The sequence below is a fragment of the Panthera tigris genome, chromosome A1 (genome assembly GCF_018350195.1).
Source record: "Panthera tigris isolate Pti1 chromosome A1, P.tigris_Pti1_mat1.1, whole genome shotgun sequence".
Lineage (NCBI taxonomy): Eukaryota > Metazoa > Chordata > Mammalia > Carnivora > Felidae > Panthera > Panthera tigris.
In genome coordinates this window covers 47,768,815-47,793,589 of record NC_056660.1, presented here as the reverse complement: position 1 = coordinate 47,793,589, position 24,775 = coordinate 47,768,815, and the positions used below count along the sequence as shown (strand labels likewise).

The following is a 24,775-nucleotide window of genomic DNA, read 5'->3' as shown; positions in this document are numbered from 1 at the left end:
TATAATTGTAGGTACTCATAAAAATGACTGATTATATTAGCAGGCCTTGGTCCAGAGGATGTAGCTGGCTAAAGCTAGCAGTCTGTACCTCTGGGGTGCAAATGTCACGTCAGGATTTAACACCAGGATGCATACATATCAGCATTCTTCATTTCTGAAGAATTAGCCTTCCTTGAAGGTAAACTCTCAACCGGTGCCACTCAGAAATAACAAGCTCAAATATGAAAGTGGAGGACGCACAAACATTCACCTATGTGTGTAGATCTATATCTGTATTTGTATCTGTATCTCACACTGTAGTTTTATTTCATAATATCCTGATATAAATTTTGCAAGTGATGACCACCCTGGTGTCATGCTAGCCATAGGCAGCACGTGCTGCTCTCCTTTCCTTTCTTACATGGTTCTTCCATGCTTGCGCACCTGCTCCTGTAGCAGATCCCCCTCTGTTCCCCGTCTGGAGTGGCTCACCAGTGCAGCCACCACCCCTCCCCATACCAGACAAGCTCCTGAGTAGCTGAGCCAGCCTCCAGGATGTCTACTACCCAGACCCCTGCCACCTGTTCTCCACTCCTACCACGCATTTGCCAAGAAGGGTTTTATAAACACCTGTCTTGAAAGGACCCCTACTAGAAGGGGCGTACATCTATCCTTTTAAAATCCTATTTCAGGCATTCTTTTGCGGGAAATTCACAACCAACCTTTGGGACATTAACATCAGGTATTATTGACCCCATTTTGTCAGTGATGTAATTAAGGGTCCAAAATAGAGATTTGGTGATTTCATGCTATGTCACGAAGCCACTGTGCAACAGAGCTGGCACATGTAGATCTTCTCATTCCAAATTTAGCCCTGGATCACCTAACCTATGCTGCCCAAAGTCGGAACTGAATTACTATTTCTGTAAGGAAAATTTAAAAGCAGACAAACTGCTCTATTTTATTTCAGTACAAAGATGCCTTAGATCTTGGCATTTGGGTTTTTTTGTTTTGTTTCATTTTTTGTTTTTTGTTTTGTTTTGTTTTGTTTTTTTGAAGTAAGGAAGCATATTTGTAGATGGAGGAAAGAGGAGTTTCCAGATAAACATGAGAGGTCACAAAGGTTCTTGATACTGCTTTTCAAAACCTTTTAAAAGTATAGATTGATTTTCCCTCTGGAATGCTTGAAATACAATTCTGCCTCAAGGAACTAGCGACTTAGAAGAACTCTCAGTGCACTTTCTAGTCATGAATTCTCTCCTTTTCTTGAACACCACAACCTTCTTAGAAACCACCTTGGTTTTTCTCATTAGCGCAGCAGGACCTTAGGGAAAAAAAAGTGATTATTATGAACTTAACAGTGGTTCTAAAGCAAGCTGTTACCAAAATGATTTTTTAAATGTGCTTCTAGGGGCTCCTAGGTGGCTCAGTTGGTTGAGTGTTCGACTCTTGATTTCATCTCAGGTCGTGATCCCAGGGTCATGGAACTGAGCCCAGCATCAGGCTTTGCATTGAATGCGGAGCCTGCTTGAGATTCATATTCTCTCTCTCTCTCTCTCTCTCTCTCTCTCTCTCTCTGCCCCTCTGCCCCTCTGCCCCTCCCCTCGACTTGTGCATGTGTACATTCTCTCTTACAAAATAAATAAAATAAAATGTACTTCTAAGATAAGCTTTTTCCAAACACACATGAGTGCACATAAATTATGCATACAACATAATATCACGCCATATCTTTTGGTAGGTTTTTTAGAAGCCATTTCAAAAGAAGTTTCCATGTAACTTTAATCAAATGAGAAAATGTTTCTCCTGGTACTTTTTTCGCCTCTTAATTTCTAAATACAATATTTAAATTGTTAAAGAATTATGTAGTAAGTCCTTAGGCAAAGCTAAATTCTCTGGTGCTTTCAGGATCTGAAAACAGTAATCTATTTTATAGAAGATAGCACTGATCAGACAACAGAATTTAAGACTCTACCTAAAAAAGAGCCAATCCTGAGGGAAGTCCTGGTAAACCCTTTCTGCCAGTATTCTGCAAGAGTAATAGTAACACCTGGCACAGGCAATTTGTAATTCAGAGATGAATAGGCCTCTTTGAAGTAGCTCATCTTCTAAGCTCAGACTTTGGAAATAAAGTGCAGCCGGAGCCGAAGAAAGAGGAATCTGCTGTCATATAAGGGTAATGTCCTCAGTCCATTGGAAATGTAACCTGCTACTTCCCGCCTTCTGTCTGGGGATTTTTCTCATTCGTAAGTGGAGAAACTGATAGAACAATATGGGCTTTTCTTATATAAGAGAACAAAAGAGCAGAGAAAGGATGAGATTGAAGGCTGACTCTTTTCCTCCGTGGTCAGGAGAATGCGACTAAACTGTGGCTCTCCCTGACTTAATAAGAGGGTGATGTGAAAGAACTAAGAAACAATCACTCCTTTGAGCAGTTGGGGAGCTGAGCCACATCAGGTCCCTCACAGAAATAGCTGACTATTGTCTTTTCTGGCTGAAATGTCTCCTTAAAGGAAATATTAGATTATAATACTGAGCGCTCATTCAGAAGTAAATGCTCTGCCATTTCACATCCTCAATGCTAAGAGAATTGATGTTAATTACTAACATTCTGTTTGACTTTATTCATTTTAAGCTCATGCCTAAGCTTTATTTTACTCATCTGTAAAATGGGAATGATAATGTTCTCATCTTAGAGTGTTGGAAGAACTAAATAAGATGACACATGTCAAAGATTTAGCAAAGTATCTGGCAAACGTTAAGTTGCTCCATAAATGTTAGCTGCTGTTAGCTATTATGATTTGAATATCAAAAAGTTCAGAGAATGGAAAATTACTGTTTGTCATGCTCTAAGTAGAGAATGAAATCTGTATATGCTTTATCTTTTGAACTCAGATTTGACTGGAGTAAAGTTAGCAAGTAATTTCAGAGATTTGGTTCAGTTCTTAAAATGTTCTGCTTTTCCAAGTGAAAAATTGTGCATGTTCCACAGAATGCCTTAAATATTCAGGAATCTTCCCCAAGTCTAATGCTGATAGCAAGACTAGGAAATAGTAAGCACTGTCCTTTGCCTCTATCACTTTTTTTTTTTTTTTTTTTTGCTTCATCTTTAAATACTCAGCATTTTATTAAATTGACTCTTTTGGTTCTGCTCAACACCAGAAAGCAAAAGAATTGTGGGTGGGTTGAGCTTGAAACCCACTATATCAATAGGCTTTGCAACCTCTTTTAAAAGGTCAGTGTAAGTGGCTATAGGAACATGAAGTTTCTTATCACTGGTTTATGTTTATTACATGTGTAACAGTGCGTTTCTCATGGCTGAATCGCTAGAGTTTAGTGCTGTGCTCAGCCATAGTAGGTGTTCAGTAAATGCTTGTGAAATACTAAATAAGTAACAAATCTCATGATGACCTCTTCTTCCAGAAATCTGTAAAAACTAAACCTTACAGGGGTGCCTGGGTGGCTCAGTGGGTTAGTGTCCAACTTTGGCTCAGGTCATGATCTTGCAGTTTGTGGGTTCGAGCCCCACGCCAGGCTCTGTGCTGACAGCTCAGAGCCTGGAGCCTGCTTCAGATTCTGTCTCCCTCTCTCTCTGCCCTTCCCCTGCTCCCACTCTGTCTCTGTCTCTCTCTCTCAAAAATAAATAAACATTAAAAATTTTTTTCTTTAAATCTAAACCTTACTTAGGAGTACTTAAAGAGATCAGAGTGGTGCTTTGTTAGTATAAATTTACTTTCCAAAAAATAAATTTAGATTTCTAATTTATTGTTTTAAAGTCAGCCACTGAGAGTAATGAAGCTATTGATAAATGAATGAAATTTATAATTGGAGGTCAAAGATGAGAGTTATAGTCTTGTTTTATTAGCCTTACGTACTTGAAATTGAAATAATCCAAAATAATAACCCTGAGGCTCTGAAAGTTCCACGGTATACGGCTTAAGAGAGCTGCCGTGGAGTTAAGAGGGAAGGTGTTGTCGACCTAAGAATCATAAGAATAACTGTGATCCAGTGGGCTGCTGTGAGAACTCTTTACTGTTATTCTTTGTAAATCTGAAAGCAAGGTTCTTGTCCTGCAAGGAAACCAGGGCTTAAGGCTGTGAAACCACAGTTCTATCTGACCAACCCGGAGCTTTTGTGGGTCTTCGGAGCATTGATGGTACAACGCATCTGAGGGCCAGCCTTGCAGGCTGCTAATTGCACTTTGGGTTTTCTCTCCTATAAGCTTCTCTCTGTTCCGAGGAAGCATTGTCAGGATGAATTGGAACATTACAAACAAGTAAAACATCTTTAGAGGAAGTTTAACTTCTCAGAGGAAAGATGCTGTGGCAATGGAAGGAGTTATTATAAACTTGAAAACAAATGAGATATGTAAAAATGTTGTTAACACTTGAGACTGTGTCCCATTTTACGCGTTATGTTTTGCCTTTGCTCCTGGAATTTTTAGGCCTGTCTCACGGATGTGTAAATCGCATTAGCACTGGGGAGGATTTCGTACATAAGTTGTACTGTCTGTCAGAGCAGATTGCTCTGCTGTTTTTCCTGCATTTTCCTAAAAGTCTGCCCACACACGGATATGCTACAGAGGCTCTCACACTCAGACATATGCTAGAGCACAAAATGCTTTCCCCTCAGGACTCATAGAGGGTGTTTCAAGAATGCTTTCCTTAACTCCTGCTCCTTGAGACAAAAGAACACTTGGCAAAGAAAGTCCAACTGGTTGCTTTGAAACAGTAAATCAGGAATTGAACTCACTTAATAGAACTAGAGGGTGCATGACACGATGAGTTCGAAATCATCTTCCGTGCTAAGGCTGAAACAGGTGTGCCTTGCAACTCTCAAATGTAGGAAAGTTTTGTTACTTTGAGAGCATGCACACAGGTCACAGGTTCATGGTCACGCAGCCTACCAAATTGCATAATTCTAGAAGTGCTGGGCCCCTGTAGCTCACCAGACCAGCTCCAGACTGTCCATTCCTGTGCATCGTAGCAATTTTTACCTGCCTCAGAAGGTAATGTGCTTCTGCTAAAAGGAAAAAAGTATTATTTGACCCTGAAATCTAGCTTGTTTAAAAAACAAAATGATCCAAGAAGGTGCCAACCCCAGATAAATTTACAAATGTTTTTATCATTGGCAAAGCTACTTTAAAATGTTTTCTGATTATGTATCATCATCTCTATGTAAATGTAATAATGATTCAGAAATTAACAGTCTACAGTGGTGCCAAAGAGTCTCTGGAGAATATCAGATAACAATAATGAGAAAAGAGGCATAGACGGCGTGTTTATTCTCCCAACCGTTGCTCCCAAGCACGCGCAACCTTTTTAGAAATATAAAGCTCCTTAAATTTTTCCTGACTTTGTGCTTTCACTTTTATATCCTCTATGGGCTATCTGACATACATTTCATTATTTTTTATTGAGATTTAATTGATGTATACAGTGTGCTGGTGTGATACATTTATGTATTGCAATATGATTGCCATCTTCGCATTAGCTAATACCTCTATCATGTCATATAATTACCATTTCTTTTTTTTTGTGGTGGAAACAATTAAGGTCTAGTCTCTTAGCACCTTTGAAGTTTACAATACAGTATTGTTGACTATATTGACCTACATCCTTTTAACTGAATTGTATTCGAGCACTTGCACAATTTCCCTTGAGGTAAATAATAATATTTAGTATATTCCCAGCCAAAAATTGAGAGTGAGGGAAGATTTACTGGGGCCAGCCAACTAGCGAAGACTAGGCAAGTAGCAGGAACTATCTTAAATGCTTTACATGTATTAGCTCATTTAATGCTTCCAACAGTCCTATAAGGCAAGTACATTATTTGTCCCGTTTTATAGAAAGGAAAGTGAGGTATTGAGGCCTTCAGGTACTTGTCCAGCTGCACAGTTAGATGTGTGGGGCCAGGTGATGTGACTACAGCCCCAAGCATTTAACTACAAACCTCCTTCTCTTGTAACAGATGAGCAGCCTCCAGAGTTAAAAAGTGGTAAGCCTCATAAGTGGTAGCTGCATGAAAACCGTCGTGACTGAGTTCATCATGGTCTGGGTCCTCCATGGCTTGTCAACTGTGCATCCTTTCAGGGTGATCTGACATTCTTCTATCCCTCGGCACTCATAGATTTTGTCTGAATCGCCCCGTAATTGCTCACACTTGGTCTTTGGATTACTTTTGTTATCGCTGTTGTTTCCCAATCAGAAACAACACCCAGATTTTAAGTTCTAAAAATCAGAGACAGTATCTTTTTCTATTTGCCCATTTTACACACACACACACACACACACACACGGAAAAACATATAGAGTGAGCATTTAAAAATGTGTGCTGAGTGAAGTGGACTTAAGAAAGTTAAATAATCTTAGGGTGCCTGGGTGGCTCAGACGATCAAGTGTCTGACTCTTGATCTCAGCCCAGGGTCGTGAATTCAAGCCCCGCTTTGGGCTCCACACCCAGTATGGAAAAAAAAAAAAAAAAAGTTAAATAGTCTTGATTGATTGTAACAATTAAGTTATTCCCCACATCCACCAAAGTGTAATTTTCAGATATTTTGGTATCCTTGGTTTACACTCATATATTAATGCCAAGGTGCATTTGGCCAATTCAGTCATCTTCAAATTCATACAGGAATTTTTCCAAAGAAGATGCTTAATTAGTTCCCACTGATACATATTCTTTAATCTTCTTGCTGTGAAAAAGAAAAATGGGTTTCAGATAAAGCTAACTGAGACAGTTTCATTTATTTTCACAAATGCATAATATTCATGGACAAAATTAGAAAAAGTCAAAGTCTTGCTGTTCTACATTAAAGTATGTTTTAATTACCCAATAAACAAGAAAAATTAAAGTGGTAATTAGTATGAACTTTATATCTGATTCACAGATGTTTTCTGATAACTCATACTTAATCCTTCATTGCCAGTAATAGATACACTGAATACATTGAATACATTAAGAGTGATTTATTAGGTTTATGAACACATCAGCTTCTTGAAGGGTCTCAGAAGTTGCTTTCAGGTAGTCTAGATAGAAGACAAAAGAAAGAGAAATATATTGTATTGATTGGAAGGAAAACTGGGGAAGAAATCTCAGAAATCAGTGGTACATAACCTTTTTATTAAAGCATCAATTTATTTTTAGAATTTAGTATTTAATAAAGAGAATTACTAATCAAACAAAATGTTTCGTTTATTGCTCTAAGTTTGTTTTTTGTTTGTTTTTTTTTACGTTTTTTTCATTTATTTTTTAAGAGACAGAGAATGAGCTGGGAAGGGGACAGAGAGAGAGGGGGAGTCACAGATTCTGAAGCAGGCTTCAGGCTCAGAGCTGTCAGCACAGAGACGGACGCGGGGCTTGAACCCACGGACCATGAGATCATGACCTGAGCTGAAGTCGGCCGCCCAACCGACTGAACCACCCAGGCGCCCCTCTAAGTTTTTTTTGTAATGAAAGCTAGAAACTGTGATATATACTAGAGTATATCTATTAGTCTGTAATTTTCTACCGGGAAGCACTTCTGTTTGGGTCACTCTTTTTTCATAACAAGCATTAATACCTCATTTTTCTGCCTTAACTGCTTTGTGAGTGAACCTGAAACCTGCACTGATGATTATTATCAGGCACGTTTGAACAGTTGATGACAGCAGACCCCATTAATCGTTCGTGCCATCGACCCATCTAACAGTCATCCTCAGTGTTATTCTACAGAAGCCATGCTATCTATAACAGAAGCACCACAAATGCTTGGTAATACAAGTGCCTGCTTGACAATATGATCTTCAACATGTAGACACATCACCTGATATAAACATGTGGAAATTATGAGATAATGGAGAAGATCATAAAACACTGATTTTTAAAATTTTTTAAATCATTTTATTTTCTCTTGGAGCCAGATAGTCGTAAAGTACTACAGTTTATTTTGGCAGCTGGTAGAATCAAATATTTATTATATTGATAATTAAGTCTCTAAGTTAGGAGGAATAGATTATAATTCACAGAAACTCTGGGATTTCTGGAAACAATATCCTTAATTAATGTCACTAGTCCATGAAACAGTTCTCAAACTGCACACCCATTTTCCCTATAAATGAGTTACATTATATAGGTTTTAATGACTGGAAGATAGGTCATTGAATGAAGGAACCAGGGAGAATGTTAGGGGCAACTAAGGAATTTCAGTTAATAATAGGGCTGAAGGGTGACAATCTAGAATGAATGGAGGCCAGCAGACTTAATGAATGCATGCTTAGGGTGACATTCAGGATGGCTTTGGGAAGGAGGGAGGAGATCATGCTTAAGGCCACACCTGGGTAACACTGTGGGTGATGACTGACGTTAATCACTTCCTTCGCAATGAATTCTACCTTCACAAGCCAAAATTCTCCTCCTAAAACAAAACAACACAACAGAAATCCTGATATTCTAGGACCTACAAAATGCAGTTCTATAGAAGAGAACCCTCATAGTTGGTATCTGGGCCTGGTCATTCTGTTCTTTTCTCTTCTGCTTTCTCTTCGCCTCTCACGTGGCTGCTTGTCTGTATTCTCCAACACCCACTTGTTGGTATCCTCCATTAAGCTTCCCTGATCTCAACCAGAATGAAATACTCCCTCCCATTACTCCCCTAGTACTTTAACTCCTCTCGTTTTCTGGCTTGTGTAATGTGAATATACTGAATGCCACTGAAATGCACACTTAAAAATTATTAAAGGGGTAAATTCTATGCTACATATATTTACCATAAAAAAAAAAAAAAGTGTGGGGAAAGGGGAAAGGGTATGGAAGGACAAAGGATTCTGATTAGATGCTACAGCAGGAAGCCAGATAAAAGAGGAGTGTGGTGGTGAAGCTAGTGAGAAGTATCGAAGTCTGGATACGTTTGGAAAGTTGAGCCGTTCGGTCCTATTGGCAGATTGCAGATGGGAGATAATGAGCCACCAGGAGAACAGTGGTCATTTCCTCTGATAGAGAAAACTGGGGGAGGAGGGAGTTTGGGGGAGAATGTCATGTGTTCAGCTTTCACCATGTTCGAGATGTCTGATGGACACACAAGTGGAAGGTCAAAAAGATACATGAGTCTGGAGCTCAGGGAAGAGGGGCTATAGAAATAAAAATGGGTAGCATGCAAAAAGATGGTATGTAAAGCACACTGTACAAGACATAGAAATGAACCTGATCAGCCGGAGAAAGAGTTGAAACAGAAAAGAGAAGAGGCCAGAAGACTGAGCTCAGCGACCCTCCAGGATTCAGAGATCAAGAGAAAGGGAGAAACATAGATACAAGATACTTTTCATTAATATTCAGCAAATTTCTGTTGAACATCCCCTCTGCCAGGAAGTGTTTTTAGATGACTGGAATAACAATTACTAAAAAAAAAAAAAAAAAAAAAAAAAAGTCAGCACCCACCTCTTAACCCTTGTGCTCTCTGGTGAGTTACTTAACTTGACTGAATCCCAGAGTCCTCATCTGTAAAATGGGGCTAATAATCGAGGTTAGCACAAAGTGAAACAACAGTAACTTCTGTTGTCCTGAATATCCCCCTGTATGTATACAGGATTTTATTTTCATAACCCTAATCTTTCTTATAACCCTGCAAGGTAGATATTACTGTCTTCTTAAAAAAAAAAAAAATGAAAAAAAAAAGGCAAAGTTTAGGGAAGCTACTAAGTTTTTCTAAGACAAAGCTAAATTTCAACAGCAAGATTCTTACCCTGGTAGTTCTGAACTCTTGTCTTTCAGTCCATCCACTATTTCAAGCTATTCTTCTATGCAAAACACCCAGCAAGCTGCCTAAGGCAATAGCAAGAGCTTCTAAATGTGTTTCTTTCATCCTTGTGCCCCCTTCCACTTAAGTGGATCTCTTTGAGGTCCAGGAAAACAAACTCCTATAATTAAAACCAATCAGAAAAGCAATCACCTAGGTCATCAAGTATATAAACTGCCAACTATAAACTTAGTAATATCCCCAAACAAATTTAATGAATGTTAATTGACTGAATAAACAAAAACTATGCATTTTTCGTCTAATTTTCTCTGCAAAGTACCTGGCCTTTACAATTACAGATTGGACAGCACTTAATGAAATTCCATTACCATTAAATTTGTTTTATGAGCTTTCTTTTATGAAATCCATTCAAGTTATCCTTGAAAATACTTCTTTATTACCTAGTTTCTACTCCCCTTTTAATTTATTACTTGCCTAGCAAGTGAAAAGAAAGTGCCACTCTGTTGTCTTTGAAACATGTATCTATTGTTTATATGTGCATTAATTTGAATCATTAGCTTTTCCTATCTTGCCACTCTCCTGTGGACTCTAGGTTAGCTAATGACACTGTTCTTATCCTGGTCACCTATCATTCCTCTTTCCTTTATCCACCATTTTCTAACCGGTCACCAAGAACTGACAGATCTACTCCTGAAATGCCTTGGAATTGGTCCTCTTGTGTTCAGATTTAAAGACACTAGTTTGGCTCAGGGAGAATCTACTTCTTAGGTCATAGCAGTTAATGGCTCTCTAATTGATAAGGGCCTTGACTTTAATCACTTCCTCACCAATAAATTTTACTTTCATAAGCCAAGATTTTCCTTAAAAAAAAAAAAAATCCTGATTTTTTTTCTAGGACCTACAAAATGTAGTTCTCCATAGGGAACAAAGTCGATGGTATCTGGACCGTTGTCCTCATCTTTTCTGTTCTCATCTCTTCTGCTTTCTCTTCACCACGCACATGGCAGCTTGTCAGTATTCTTCAAGACCTACTTGTTGGTATCCTCCATTAAGTTTGTCCTGATCTCAACCAGAATGAAACCCTGTCTCCCTTTAATCCCATAGTACTTTATTATTCTTTTCTTTATCACAAATCATGTTTATGCCTTGTGTAATTATGATTTGCATATATAATAAGCTGAAGAAATTTTTATTATCTTAACAGCTGGCACCAAGTTCCTCCAGAACAAAACTCTCTCGGTATGGAAAATGTGTCCTTAGGAATGCTTGGAGGTGGACTTTAAACTATAAACCCTGTTCTCACCTCCCAGCCAAAGACTTGTATGTAACTGGAGCCACAAGGCTTTAAGTAGGGGCAAGCCACTCTGCATGCACAAAGGGAAGGAATTTATTGTTTTTCTTCTGAATAAAGATGAGCTAGGGATGGGAGCAGAAACCAGAGAAGAGAGGAAGGGGAGAGAAACTGCCAGTAAAATGAAGGATTGCCTGAAGCCGGATGGGACCAGTGAGCACCACAGAGGTAGCCCAAGGCATTTTACGAATGCTGAGAACACTAGAAAAAGAGCGCCAAACTCTAGGAGCCTATAGTAAAAAGGGCTACTAAACCCTCAGATGAGTTTATGTGGTTGTTCTTGATGTGAAAATTGAAGGTGGTGCTGGTTTTAGCATCAGGATTGATGCTAGAGATCTAGGAGACCCTGAGAACATACACCTCCCAGAAATCCACATACATCTTGACTCGGTTGGGGGCTATATTTCCACACGTCATGGAATTGGCAAAGGTTTGAGTCTTTTTTCACCTTCCTGAGGGAGATAAATCTTCAAATCCTATACCTCACCAGATTATAAACTTTTTGGGGATGCCCACTTGCTTTGCTATGGTGAACTCACAGAAAATATTTGTTGTTTTATTTTTTGTAATTTTTTAAAAGTTTTATTTATTTGAGTAATCTTTGCACCAACGTGGGGCTTGAACTTGCAGCCCTGAGATCAAGAGCCACATGCTCTTCCAACTGAGCCAGCCAGGTGCCCCTGCTGTTTTATTTTATTGAATCAATAGAGTTAAGATGAAAAATATGTATACGACAGACTGCTACTAATTTAAACTCTCTTATCTTACTGATTTTCTCAGCAGGGAAAACCTGGTTAAAAAAATATCAACAGTACAAATGATATTTAATCATCAGTAAATAGATGCAAGAGATTTAGTATTTCCATCATGATATATTAAAGGTTCTTCATCTTTCTGTAGGAAAGATGTGATGTAGAAAGAGGCATAGACTACTACTCTTATTATTTCCCAGGCATTTAACTGTCCTGAGCTGCTTTTCTCTCCTATTTGTCAGCTGTCAGACTGCCCATGTTGATCCTGCCTACCTTTCTGTGATGATCTTCTAAGGTTACATATGACAATATATAAGCCATTATTATGCCACCTGTAGTATTTTACAACACACAGCAAGTTTACTAAAACAATACCATACACATTAAGAGACTACCAGTAATAACGAACAATACTTTGATCCTGGGAACCATAGATAGTGCTATACCAATAATGGGGAAAAGTGAAATTGGGAAAGTAATATTTGCATAATGCTCTAAAGCTTGCAAAGCTTTTTGTTTTTGTTTTGTTTTGTTTTGTTTTTTTAATCTAATCCTTCTTCTTACGGGAATAGGGATAGGCCAGGATTGTGCATTTGGTGACCCCAAGACTTTAGTAGCATATGAGAACTTCTAGGTGAGAGTAGGGCCAATAGCTTAGAAATGTCAGAAACATCAGCTCCATAGAAGCAGGCTAACAGCAAAACTGAGGCTGAAGAGAAAGGGTATTAGCAAATAGGAATAGTCAACATAGTAAGGAATGGTTCTTGGTGTAAATATGGTATTATGAAGCCCAAGGTCAAGAAGGGGCACAGAACATTCTCTTCCCAACTTCTGCAATGAGGACAACATTACCCTGATACCAAAACCAGATAAAGACATCACAAGAAAACTACACAACAAAATCCCTTGTGAATATCAACTCAAGAGCCCATAACAAAATACAAGCAAACTGAATCTAGCAACCTATAAAAATAATTATATACCATGACCAAGTGAGATTTAACCCAGGAATGAGGCTGGTTTGACACAGGACTGTCAATCAGTATAATACGTTATATTAATAGACTAAGAGGCAAGACCACGTGATTATCTCAAGAGGTACAGAAAGGCATTTGACAATTCAGCATCTTTTCAATGATAAAAACACTCAGCAAACTAAGAATAGAAGGGAATGTCTTTAACACTGAACATTTTGGAACACGAAAACTATGAAGCATCATTTAAAAAAATTAAATCTTAAATGGAAAGATGTCCCTGGGGCGCCTGGGTGGCTCAGTCGGTTAAGTGGCCGACTTCGGCTCAGGTCATGATCTCACGGTCCGTGAGTTCAAGCCCCGCGTCAGGCTCTGTGCTGACAGCTCAGAGCCTGGAGCCTGTTTCAGATTCTGTGTCTCCCTCTCTCTGACCCTCCCCCGTTCATGCTCTGTCTCTCTCTATCTCAAAAATAAATAAACGTTAAAAAAAAAAAATTAAAAAAAAAAAAAAAAGAAAGATGTCCCATGTTCATGGATTGAAAGACTTAATGTTGGTAAGATAGCAGCATTCCACAAAATGGTAAATAAATTCAATGAAACCCCTACTTAAATTCTAACTGCATTTTATTTTGCAGAAATTGACAAACTGACCTTGCAATTCATTTGAAAATAATCTTGGGAAAAGTCTTGAAAAAAAGAACAAATTTAGAAGACTAACAATGTCCAATTTCAAAATTTACCTCAAAGCTATAAAACCTAGACAGTGTGGTACTAGGGTTAAAGTGTACACATAGAAATGAATGGGGCAGAAGCAAGAGTTGAGAAATAAACCTTTTCATTTATGGTCGGTTGATTTTCACAAGGGTGCCAAGACAATCCAATGAAGAAAAATCTTTTCAGCAAATAATGCTGGGGCTGCTGTCTATCCATACATGGAGAGAATGAAATTGGACTCCATACACAAAAATTAGCCCAAAATGATCATAGATCTAACTGTAAGGGCTAAATCTATAATGCTTTTAGATGAAAACAGAAGAGTAAATCTTCAAGACCTTAATAAGTTAGTTAAAGCCTTCTTAGATATAACTGCAAACACACATAATGGCTAAGGAAGTATTAAATTGGACTTAATCAGGGGCGCCTGGGTGGCGCAGTCGGTTAAGCGTCCGACTTCAGCCAGGTCACGATCTCGCGGTCCGTGAGTTCGAGCCCCGCGTCAGGCTCTGGGCTGATGGCTCGGAGCCTGGAGCCTGTTTCCGATTCTGTGTCTCCCTCTCTCTCTGCCCCTCCCCCGTTCATGCTCTGTCTCTCTCTGTCCCAAAAATAAATAAAAACGTTGAAAAAAAAAAAAATTAAAAAAAAAAATAAAATAAAAATAAAAAAAAATAAATTGGACTTAATCAAAATTTAAAACTATTATGCTTTAAGGACACAAGAAAGTGAAAAGGCAGGCCACGGATTTGGGAGAAAATATTTGCAAAGCATGTATCTGAGAAGAGTCTTGTATCCTAGAATAAATAGAAATCCCACAACTCAACAATACAAAGGCAGCCCAGATTTAAAATAGGCAACATATTTGAATAGACATTTTTCCAAAGAAGATCTACAAACGGCCTATGAGCACATGAAAAGATGCTCCACTTCGTTAGCCATTAGGGAAATTGCAAAGCAAAACCATGATGAGATACACACACTGGGATGGCTAAAATGAAGACAACAGACACAATGTTTGATGAGGATGATGAGGGATTATAACGTCCATTGCTGGTCAAATTACAAAATGGTGTAGCCACTTTGAAAAAACAGTTTGAAAAATCCTCAGTATTAAACATAGACTTACCATATAATCTAGCACTAATTCTGCTCCCAGATATATACCTAAGAGAATGTAAAACATGTCCACCAAAAACGTGTACAAATGTTCATAGCAGCATTTGTCATAATAGCTGAAAAGTTCATCAGCTAATGAACAGGTAAGAGAGTGTGCCATATCTCTATGATGGAATATGATTCAGTTGTAAAAAGGAATGAAGTGTTGATGTATGCTACAATATGGGTGAACCTTGAAAACTTGATGCTAAATTTAGGAAAGAAGCCAGGCACAAAAAGACACATTTTGTATGATTCTGTTCCTCCTAAATGTGCAGAATAGGCAAATCTATGGAGATGAAAGCAGATGAGTTGTCCCCGGAGACTCGGTGGGGGAGGTGGATTATATGGAATTTCCTTTCCGGGTGATGAGAATATTCTGGAACTAGACAGAGGTTGTGGTTCCATAACATTGTGAATATAATGAATGCTGCTGAATCGTACATTTTATAGGTTGAATTTTATCACATGTGAATTACGTCTTTTTTCTTTTTAATTCATGTTAGTTAACATATAGTGTAGTATGGGTTTCAGGAGTAGAATTTAGTGATTCATCACTTACATATAACACCCAGTGCTCATCCCAACAAGTGCCCTCCTTCATGCCCACCACCCATTTAGCTCATCCCCCCATCCTCCTCCCCATGTGTGAATTATATCTTAAAGTTATTAACCAGAAAAGGAAGAATAAGGAAGAGCCTGAAGTTAAGAAGTGTTAAAGATATATTGACATTGAGTCAGGTTTACATTACTCTTGGCAAATCGTTCTGATGGCTCCACATTTGAATTTTGGGAATCTGAAAATCGAAGAGATTAAATGTCTAAAATACCATCACTAATAAATTATAATTTATGATTCATATTTAGATTATCAGGTTAGAGTCTATGCTTTTTCTGAAGGAACAGCAACAAAAAATAGTCTTGTTTTCTCTTTTTTTCTTAAAGATAAAAATATGAGCTTAGAATACAAAACTTTAATTTAGAGGTCTGCGTGTTAAAACTCAGATTCAGATTTCACATGTTTTTCTCCATTTTTAAGTAAATGCTCTTTTGTTTTGTTTTCCTTGTTTAACATAAATATTCCACGCAGTGCTGAAAGTAATTCATGAGACATACATTTAAAATTATAGGATAAAAACTGTATAGTTTTAGTTTGGGAGTTGTGTAATTTGAGTAGAAAACAAGCACCAAATCCTAGGCTATCGTGGCTGAGTTTCCTGGCAGCCAAAGCAAAAAAGTAAATAGGGTGGGGAGTTCTTTAGTCTATTTGATGAAAGAAAAAAAATGACTATCAGTGTTGCCAAGCAGATTTGCCTTCATACTAAGTAAAAATTATGACACAGCTCTTTCTACAACCTTATTGGAGAATGGAAGAGTCCTAGCTTGAGGGGCCAGGAACTGGGCGTCTGGTTCCAACTCTGCCAATATTTAGCTAGGTGGCTGTAGCATAGTAATTCATTAACTTTCTGAACCTGTTTCCTCACCTTCTACATGTCTTTCAAATATGAATGTGGGTCACATTAATATATTTTCGTATTTTTTTTTCAACATTAATTTGGTGGGGTATTCAAAAACTAAGTGAAATTTTCAGGAAAGGAAGTACAAAACAGGTAAAATATTCCCTCCGTAATCGGGAAGATTTTATTTTTTTCCTCAAATACATGCTGATTTGATGGTAGGAGAAACGCCTGTCTGTGGCACCAGACAGCCCTTTTGGCCAACAAAATTCAAGTGGAATACCAATGAAATCTACTTGGTTTTGTTATTTATATATCCCCATACGCGCAATAAAAACTGCTTCAATAATTTATGTAAGCTTAAGTACCAGATAGTTAACTGATATAATTTCAGTGTTAATAAAAGAAATCTCTAGTGTAACATAGACCTGGTTAATGATCAGCATAAAATAGATGGCGGCCTGTTTTGGTGGTCACTTCAAAAGTTTATTTATGATTTACATTATACTATCTCATTAGAACTGTATGTTTGAAACATTTTATACAGGTTTTATTTTTTAAAGTTTATTTATTTAAGAGAGAGAGAGAGAGAACGCATGCATGAGCCAGGGAGGGGCAGAAAGAGAGAGAGAGAGAGAGAGAGAGAGAGAGAGAGAGAATCCCAAGCAAGCTCTGTACTATCGGCACATGGAGCCCAACATGGAGCAAGAAATCTCATGAACCGTGAGATCGTGACCTGAGCCAAAATCAGGAGTCAGACGTTTAACCGACTGAGCCACCCAGGCACCCCAAAACATTTTATATATGTCTTGATATTTAAAATACAGAGTTTTATATCCTGCCGTTGCCTGGAGTACATCCACAGGGCTATCTTGTTAGTGAACCTGCCTTACAATAAGACCTCCTGATAGAGAAAAACTAACTTCTTTATATAAAATTCTGCCCTCGAGCAGTGTTAGGGTGAGACTCCAGTGTCCACATTTAATAAAGTCCTCACAGGCCTGACTGTGTTACCCAACCTCCTATCCCTTCCTTGTTTGTTTCCTTCCTCCCTTCCTCCCTCCCTCCCTCCCTTCCTTCCTCTCTTCCTCCCTCCTCCCTTCCTCCCTCTCTCCCTTCCTTCCTCCCTTCCTTCCTTCCTCCTTCCCTCTCTCCCTCCCTTCCTTCCTGCCTCCCTCCCTCCCTCCCTCTCTGCCTCCCTCTCCCCTCCCTTCCTCCCTCTCTCCCTTCCTCCCTCCCTTCCTCCCTTCCTTCCTGCCTCCCTCCCTCCCTCTCTGCTCCCTCTCCCCTCCCTCCCTCCCTCTCTCTCCCCTCCTGTCCTCCCTCCCTTCCTCCCTCTCTCCCTCCCTCCCTCCCTCCCTTCCTTCTTCCCTCCCTTCCTTCTTCCCTCCCTTCCTCCCTTCTTTCCCTCCTCCCTCCCCCCTTCACACTTCCAGGCACCTGTTGATAGGCCAACTTCACGAGAGGCATGCATCAGACCATATCTGCATTCTTGACAAGTTTAAAGTTTATCTTTAAGGAAGTAAGTAGAACTTTTTTTTTTTTAACCTAGCAGGATTCTAGAGGATCTCCAAATCAGATGGGTTCATTGACAATACCCTGAAGATTAATGTAAAGCGCTGCCTTGTAAGGCAATAGGTAACAGTAGGACTACGGCAACTGGAGAGAACAGGGCCTGCCTTAAAGGCTTTCAGGTTTAAATAATTGCTCCTTTTTACACCTAGTAAGTGTAAGATTCAGATGATCCATTAAGCTACAACTCCTGGCATAAAACAGAGTTTCAACCCTGATGTTTTCTGAAGAAATTCTGCGGAAAGTTCATTGGAATATTTCAGTACAATGTGTCTTCTATTCAGCGTCCAGTGTAATTCAGAAATCCACACTTGTTTCAGCCGATATTATGAATTGATTTGATGGGATAAAGTCTTTGCAATGCATACAGCATTTCCCCAAACTAACTTTTTAAATTTTTTTTAACGTTTATTTATTTTTGAGAGAGACAGATAGTGGGGGAGGGAAAGAGAGAGAAGCAGACAAAGAATCTGAAGCAGGCTCCAGGCTCTGAGCTGTCAGCACAGAGCCCAAAGTTCGGCTGGAACTCTAGGAACTGTGAGATCGTGACCTGATCTGAGGTCAGATGCTTAACCGACTGAGCCACCCAGGTGCCCCACCCCACCCCACAGTAGCTATTTTGAATAGATACTGCCCTGTGAAATGGATCTCTTTTGTTACTGAACAATCCCCTCTCAGCTTGTAATCTAAATTCATCCTAAATTTGATAATAAAACCAATCACAGCTAATGCCGTTAACTGGTTCCTTTTTTTTCTGTTTTATCTTTAAGCCTTTTGTTACTGCAACTTATGATCTTAACTTGCTAAAATGTGATGAATCAAAAAAAGAGCAGAAATATAAGCCCATAACAGTTTTGAGTATTTTAATGGTCTAGCAAGTGATGAAAAAGACTTAGTAACAGCTGTTATACTTAGGTAAAAATCATGATATACTGAGTCTATCCACAAACCCACCTCCCAAAAACCCTCATTCATAAAATTATTATCTGTAATTAGTAGGAGACTTTATTTATTAACATAAAACAATAATTAGAACTACATTTTGGGCATATTCCGTTCATATGAAAAAAAGTGCCAAGTTCTAGTTGAGTATATGCTAAGATTAAGCTTGTGGACATATTTTAGCAAATGTATTACTCTTTATACATTTTGTGAAAATGGATTTATTTTTATTGAATCCAGATTTGAACATGAAGCGGTATAATGCCTTAGTCACAGCTTCTGGAAAGGTCGACAACTACTAATCTTACAATTTCAATCTGTTATCAAAAGTAGTTTTCCGTAGGAATCTGCAGGCAGCAATGAAAGAGGAACTTCATGCTGGTGAATCTGCACTGCCTTGGGATGTAGCTTCTAGGGAATAGATAGTGAGTGTATCTAAATAGCACCTTTTCCCCAATTAATATCCTAGAAAAACACTGATTTGGTTTGATAGCAGCTAGACAGAATCTGTTACAGTATGGAAGGACAGATACAAAGATTCCTGCTCCCGAGAGCCATCTAGTGGCTGAGAGAAAGCCTGCAAAAAAAAAAAAATGCAAATATCTGGCTTGTCCAAGTGAACAGAAGCTCTATTACTAAGATTTATGTAATGTCTGGTTAACTGAAAGTCTCATCAACTTCTTTTTTGGCTTATGGCCTCGATATTTCATTCCCAGTGTAGTGTTTGATTTACTAACAAGGGAGTGGTTCGTTCTTACTTGTATTCTGTGGCAGAAGCTAATTCACAATCCCAGTAAGTAATATTTAACGCCCCATTCAAAATAATTTTAAAATAAACTTCCGAAAATGGCATAAAGTGTATTTTTAAAACTGAATGTTCTCCCTTCCCTTAAGGTAACTCTATCAGTGCAGCCAACTCAAAATCATTTTTGGTACAATTGTAAATAAACTGGAATGTCAAGGAAAACACTAGTTCTGTGGCCTTGGTGGTCAAGGGAGACATAATCACATACCACTGCCAGGCTCAGCCTTCGAAAAACATCTCCCTGGAAATAAATATTTTTTCCACAACAACTTAGGAAAGTATTTTCTTAGGTAGATTAACAGTAAGTAATTATAGTGAATACCTCTACTGGCAGTATTTATAAAGCTGTTTACCTTAAAATTCTCAAGAGAAAAGTATATGTCTTATTATAGCAGAGTACATTTAAGAATGCTTTTATGTGCTGTTGTTTTCTATAATTGGGCTAGAGGGAAAATTTAATTGATACAGATTATTTTGTCGCATTTTCACATTTTATCCTAGGCTGGTTTATGTTACCTGTATCTATCCGAGTCCGAAGAAGGTAATCATTAAGATTGGGTTCTAGAGTCACCCACTTGGGTTCAATTCCTGGTGTGGCCACCTACATTGTTTTGGCCTTGGCCTTCTCTATGCCTCCGTTTCCTTACCTTTAAACGAGGGATAGTAATAATATCGACCTCACAAAGTTGCTTTGAAGCTTAAAGCCTTTAGAGCAACGCCTGGAGCATGGTAAGCCTTCTGTAAATGTCAGCTATCGCTGTTATCCACAGCCATGCTCCTTGGAGGTCTGTTGAGACTGAACCTGTGAACTTGCTAAAGCACCTTCTACGCCACTGTTTTCTGTTCTTGTTTTAAAATTTGGGATGCATGTGTCCTCTTTCTTTTTTCAGCCTTAAAAGAATGTCCTGGCTTTCTTTTCTTTTCTTTTTTCTTTTTTCTTTTTTTTTCCAAACACCTATAGAAACTTCAATTTCAGTGAAGGGCACCTCATCACACTAAGGTCACACGTGACAAATGGTCTTTTATTACCTGCTGATTACAGTTAACCTTAATTTCTTTCATGGCAGGCACGAGGTGCCTTCTATTTAAATAGAGCTGTTCCTGGATGTGACTTTTCGAGCCTCTCTGGGTTTAATTCTAATTTAACTTGCCATTCCAAGTGGGACTGTTGTGCAACCGAAGTCATGATTCACTCATTTGTTCTCTGTAGATCTAATTATTACAACGCAGTGCCTGTGAGGCCCCCTCAGGCGCTCATTCACTACTCCAAATGGTCTAACCTTCTGGGGAAGGGAGTGGGCCTTTAGTTATTGTTCTTTTGAACTGTGCAGATGCCTTTCGTACAGTCTCTGGGAACACACTGGCAACCGTTTTACCTCTACCATTTTCATCATACCAAGCTTATTACTAAGGATTATTGGAAGAATCCTGTGCTGGCGTAGGCTGCAGTGTATTTGCGCATTTCCATTCTTCAGAACAAGACCAACTTTCGAAGCACAGGACCAATTTGCATGTGTTTGGGGATACCTTAAGGGCCTTCTCAACAAAGGGCACATCGCTCAGAAAGCGTGGAAAGGGCAGAATAGAAACACCCAAAGCATAAGTACAGCTGTTCTGTTACCAGATGCCCCTGCTGGTGAGCCTCAGAGTAGGACAGGACAGGACGCTACTGCTGAGGAGGAAGGTCACTGTTCACCCTCCCGTGTTCAATACATGCACACCAGCATCAAAAGGAAGATTTTTATTTCATTCACCAGCATCCTAGACATGTTCCGGGCGGTCTCAGTGTGGTTCCACTGAGAATTTTAATTGTAAGGAGTGCTTTAGAATGCTGCCATTCTCTTGACTTAGAGCAAAGAACTGAGACACCTACGTACATGCGGTTTTAATGGTTACCCAGACTGTTCTGATATTCAGTAGCCATTCATAATAGTGTTAAAAATATGAAGTTTAGGGAAATGAGAATAAGAGTAAAGAATTGAATGACCATTAACCAAAGACTTGAAATAAAAGAATCCTAGTTAGGATTAATTAGCCAAGTAAGGATTAATTGAATGATTATTTTAATTTAAAAATTAGGAATACCTGACTTAATACACTCATTCATTCATTCATTCATTCATTCAATTTAGGAAACATTTCTTGAATGCTCATAGTGTCCTAAGCTCTAGAGATGCTTGGCACCAGTGCCTTGACTGTCCCATTTCCTGCCACGAACTTGGCTTGGCCCAACCCCCAATCTCTGGTTGTCTTCCCCCTCCAGTGCCTGCCATCTGGGTTTGTGCATGAGCCCCAGCAGAGCAGCGGTCCTGCATGGAGTGGGACTGTCCTCACGTCTTCCTGCGTTCTTGAAGTCATTTTGCTCTTTTGATCCCTGTCTACTCCAGCCCCACTTCTTACTTTTCCACAAAGAGATACAGCAAGTGGTTCTGAAAGGCACAGCCTAGCCAAAGGTTCTTCAGCATCTTCGGAGGATGCCTCTGCCATTTGAAAAGGGGAGCCAGGAGAAATTTTCCCCACTGGATATCGTTTCCAAGCCAGCTCAGCCTGGTGCAGCTCTTCATTCTACATACTTTTTAGAAAATTCTTTCTTTTTTTTTTTTATTTAAAAAAAAATTTTTTTAAATGTTTATTTATTTCTGAGACAGAGATCATGAGTGGGGGAGGAGCAGAGAGAGAGGGAGACACGGAATCTGAAGCAGGCTCCAGGCTCTGAGCTGTCAGCACAGAGCCCCACGCGACGCGGGGCTCGAATTCGAAAACTGTGAGATCATGACCTGAGCCGAAGTCGGTCGCTCAACCGACTGAGCCACCCAGGCGCCCTGAAAATTATTTCTTATTTTCATGGCATAGATACCTTTAGGGGGTGGTTCTTCATAATGGACTACAACAGGCCATTTCCTAAATGAGGAAAAACCAGGGGGTGAAGTTTTTAGCATTAGGGCCGTCCACCTAACATGTCTTCATTTTGGTGTAAATTCAGGACTCTTGGTGTAGTAATATCATGCCATTCTGTGGCCTCTGCTTTCCTTACCCACCTGCCACATAGTTCATGATTGACAGGATTGGAAAGCAGCATTACACCATTGGTCCCTTAAAGACATGCTCGGTAGTTACCTGGTTTTAATTTCAGATTTATTTTTTTACTTCTCTCTGCATACATGAATACATCTCAAGATAAATAGCTAAAATAAACTGCGGGCATAACGATATATGTGTGTGGTTATGCATAGGTACATTTAAACTGGTGCTTATGACTGTGTAGCAAGTATAACTTTAAGTTATAATTTGAAGGAAACAGATACCATATCATTTTCTCTTGATTTAAAAGACGTCAAAATGTATCACAACACAGAAGTTTCTGTTTTTGAGGTCCCCGGTGCCAAGATCCATATTTATTTTCATGACCTGATATACAAGAAATGAATTACTGTTGCCCTGTCGTCACACATAACCATTTTGTTCATCAGAATCGCACCTTATGCCAGAGCGTACCTTGGCAGGAGTGACCGAAGCTGTTCTTTCATGGACAGGCCAGTCACACTATTTTGACTCTTTTCACAATAGGCTTCAGTCACCACAACTGAGTTGGTTGTGTGGAAAACCACAAATCCACATTGATTCATGGGAAAGCTGGAAAAAGTGGCTAAGCCACCCCATATTTTCTTTCTTCTACTAATAAAGATCTTGCATAAAACTTTTTAAGACACAAGTAGATAAACACCACTTATATTTTGTCTTAGCTACTAATAGAAAGCTTTGGCTGCTGCCCTGTTATTTGTCAAAAGGAGAAGACACATCGAAAACTTAAAAGGCAATTACCATAGAAGGAAACATTGGGGAGCAATGTTACAGTGAAATACTAGAAACAATTTAGGGGTGCTTGGGTGACTCAGTTGGTTAAGCAACCAATTCTTGATTTCAGCTCAGGTCGTGATCTCATGGTTCATGAGTTTGAGCCCTGCATCAGGCTCTGCGTTGACAGTGGGGAGACTGCTTAGGATTCTCTCTCTCCCTCTCTCTCTCTGCCCCTCCCCCCTCATTCTCTCTCTCTCTCTCTCTCTCTCTCTCTCTCTCTCTGTTAAATAAATAAACTTCAAAAAATAATCTAAATGTCCATCCCTTAGGAAATAGATTTTAAGACTCTGGGATAAATATTCACTGGACCATATTTCATCTAAGTCATGTGTCAACCACTGGACCCAAGTGCAACCCACTGTTTTGTAAATAAAGTTTTATTGGAACATTAGCCATGCTCTCTTGTTTATGTATTGTCTATAGCTACTTTCATGCTACAAGTGCAGAGTTGATTTGTTAAATGTATGCCGTATGGCTCTCAAAGTCAAGACAAAATATTTACCGTCTAACCACTTACTGAAAAATCTTACCAACCCCTGAAATAAGTTTAAAATACCACATATTGTAAAATGCACCATTACTTACGTACCGCTAACAAAGAAAAAAATTATGCCATTAAACTATGACAAGCTATCAAATTGTAAGAAGCTACTGATTTTAGAGACATTAAACTATAAAAAGAAGGGGTGCCTGGGTGGCTCAGTCAGTTGAGCGTCCGACTTCGGCTCAGGTCATGATCTCGCGGTTTGTGAGTTTGAGCCCCGCACGGAGCTCTGTGCTGACAGCTCGGAGCCTGGAGCCTGCTTCAGATTCTGTGTCTCCTTCTATCTCTGCCCCTCCCCCAACTTGTGCTCTGTCTCTCTCTGTCTCTCAAAAATAAATAAATGTAAAAAAAATTTTTTTTTTAATTAAAAAAATTTTTTAAATATAAAAGGAGGATATCTTAGACTAGAGGCGTGGTGGTACGTAGCACTACAAGTATAAACTCCAGTGTTGGCATTTGGATAATCTCAAATGCTTCATGTTGAGTGAAGAAAAGGCAAGTGTAGAGCACTTTGCAAAATGATGTGAACAACATGATATTTACACGGCTCTTAAAAAACCAAGCAACATTATGAATTTCTATGACTGTAGATATGTATAGGTAAGGATCATTTGGAAGAATTGGAAGAATTCCGAGAAAATTGGTAGCAGAAGTTTACGCAGAGAGGAAGCGGATGGAAGACAAAGGCGGGGTCAGTCTTCATCTGTGATCTTCTTAGGTAAAGCTTCAACTTCACTTCAAAGAACTCTTGCTCAGAGTCATTCAGTTTTTTAAAAAGAGGTGATTTACTAATAAAAATGAATTTTAAAAAGCGTGAAGACACGAAAAAGCTGGAAGAAAATATTAACAGTGGTAAATTTTGTGTGGTAGAAATACGGATGATTGCTTTTGTGTTGTATTTCATAATAATAGTAAAGAACTCCATGGATAACTAAAGAC

General features: G+C 39.0%; 1 protein-coding gene across 9 annotated transcripts in view; it reads left to right on the top strand.

Moving 5' to 3' along the window:
* Window positions 1-24,775, top strand: part of KLF12 (Kruppel like factor 12) — a 1,146,238-nt gene that overhangs the window by 1,099,649 nt on the left and 21,814 nt on the right. The gene's annotated exons all lie outside the window — the stretch shown is intronic.